This window comes from Sycon ciliatum, chromosome 8 (assembly GCF_964019385.1).
Source record: "Sycon ciliatum chromosome 8, ocSycCili1.1, whole genome shotgun sequence".
Taxonomy (NCBI): Eukaryota; Metazoa; Porifera; class Calcarea; order Leucosolenida; family Sycettidae; genus Sycon; species Sycon ciliatum.
The window spans coordinates 10,991,293-10,993,796 of record NC_088650.1 but is presented as its reverse complement, the minus strand read 5'-3'; the positions used below and the strand labels follow the sequence as shown (position 1 = coordinate 10,993,796).

Genomic DNA, 2,504 nt, shown 5'->3' with positions numbered 1-2,504 from the left:
GAGAGAGAGAGAGAGAGAGAAGAGAGAGAGAGAGAGAGAGAGAGAGAGAGAGAGAGAGAGAGAGAGAGAGAGAGAGAGAGAGAGAGAGAGAGAAAACCACACATGAACGGGCACATGCATGTACGATAGGCATAATTATACAACACGCGTGCGCGCACAAGCATGCATATACATGTACACGCACACACACGCACACACACACACACACACACACACACACACACACACACACACACACACACACACACACGTGCACAAGCATTCATGGGCATGCAGTTGTGATATGCATGCGATCAGTGGACTAGAACGGGATTAGACTCGAATACTTGTAGAGTTTTTACTTTAGGCAAAATGATGAATTCATTTTGACAGAGGAGAGGCATTGTAGGAAGCATAGTGATCACGAAATTTAAAAGAGAAATGTTATGGTTCGCGTGAAAGTAGTTAGTTAGTCAGTTGAGGGTGGTTACGGTTATGCAGATAAGGAGTTTTAGTACATGTACATGCTCCAATTTGCTTTCAGTGTCAGCGATGAATGCAGATAGGCGGACGGTGCGGATGAGTAAATTATTGCATGTTACCAACCCTGTCTGATCTGACACGGCCCAAGCCTTTACAAAATGCTGTTGGATCGCTGCCAACGGTTGTGAGTGGGTCCTCGCTTGGTAAGAAGAAGGACGCGTCCTTAGACTAGCTCAGACCGCATCTGTAGAAGACAGCACATGTGCCACATGCGCTGCGTAATTCTAATAGAGCAATGGTGCGTCCACTGGATTGGCACTCACTGTCACTGAACAGGCCTGCAGGGCAAAGCTAGTTTGCCATAATGTTGGAGGACAGACCTCAATCACGTCGCTGGCAACCGGCCAATTTCGGGCAGCAACATTGTTCTCGCTCCGCCACTGTCAACATAACTGAAAATAATGGATGCAAAGCTGTGCTCGTAATTCCAATGTCAAGCAGATCACATGGCTCAATCATGTACAGGTAGGTACTGTATGTGCAAGGTAGTGCACGGGCACAAAATGTACAATGTACAGTGCTGGCAACTGAAATCCGACCCCTGAGCCGTGCGCTCACATCGCAAAGACCCAACACGGGGACGGTAAAACTACGAAACAGAGACCGATAGAATGTGAACCCACCGCTCAGAGGGCGGGTTCAGTTGGCAGCACTGTACATGTGGATATAAATCAAGTATTAAAGTAGTTGAAGTGTGCAATGCTATTGCAAGAGCTGGTATTGACGACTTTCAACCCGCTGTTTAACCACTCATGCCAAGCTCAACTATGCCTAGTACGTGCACAGGTATCATTTCGGTCAGGCCAGACCTTATTTTGGGATGGAACTCAGAAATAGTACATAGTGTACATGTACATCGTTTCTTGTACACGTATTGTATTGCTGTTGGTTGCAGGCACACACATGAATAGCAGGCCAAGTGAAGTATCGTTGACTTACCAATGGCAATGGTGGAACTGATCGTTCGCATACCATTGATTGCATGTACATGTACAATGTACGTTGTGAAAGTGCTGCACGAAAATGCGCCTTCTATTTGCCGTTTTCGAGGAGAGGAGCAGCGGGCTTGTCGCCCTCGTGGGCTAGCCCCGCTCGTTCCGCACGGCCTAATCCAGCCCGGTACATTCTACATCCCGGCGGGGATAATGCATACTAGATAATAGCCGGGCAGTCGTTGAGTGAAGTATGATCGTTCAAACAAGACCTGTCATTCATTAGTTAAAAGTCAGGTGATGCCATGAAGGAGGCTCTCTGGCACCGACCGGCACAGATTCTGTATCCTTAGCTAGAGGCTTCTCTCTCCCTTTACCTAACAACTAGGCAAAGATTCTGTGTCCTTAGCTAGAGGCTTCTCTCCCCCTTTACTTGGTTAGAACGAAGGGAAGGAATGCCTCATGAACACTGTATATTAAAGAACACAGATTGCACGCACGAAAGTGACCACCACACGATGCTTCAGATAGTCGATACCATGGAAGTTTTCGCTAGATACACCAAAAACAATGAACAGATAACACGCACAGTTACCGTTGAATTTCTAGCCCTTTTTCAATGGTGTCAGTGTGGTGTGCTGTCCAGAAGAGCATGTGTGTTCAGCACTGCTGTAGGCAACCTTTTGATCCGGCTTCATGAGCTCTGCTGCTAGTCTACTGCTATGAATACTGTACTGGAGTTAGAGGTTTAGACCCTGGCAGTGTCTACAGTTTCCGACCTGCAAAACACACACACGCACACACACCACACACACACACACACACACACACACACACACGCACACACACACGCGCACACACACACGCACGCACGCAAACGTCCACATTGTAGTCAGAGCCTGTCTTAAAGACCTTCCTCCGAGCCTCCGAGGATGGCAGTTGGCACTGCACACATGGGGAATTATCCACCGCAAATCTCTGTGGCAGTTCACCACTAGGAGCTTGTTCAGTGTAGGACAATATAGATGCAATCACTTGCAAAGAATATGG

General features: G+C 47.6%; 1 long non-coding RNA gene across 1 annotated transcript in view; it reads right to left on the bottom strand.

Annotated features, from left to right (window-relative positions):
* Window positions 1-271: 271 nt before the first annotated feature.
* The window catches only part of LOC135823025 (uncharacterized), a 75,027-nt gene continuing 72,794 nt past the window's right edge, over window positions 272-2,504 (bottom strand). Inside the window, exon 2 of the long non-coding RNA XR_010554591.1 lies at window positions 272-2,233. This is a non-coding gene — a long non-coding RNA (uncharacterized LOC135823025). The remainder of the gene's footprint in view (window positions 2,234-2,504) is intronic.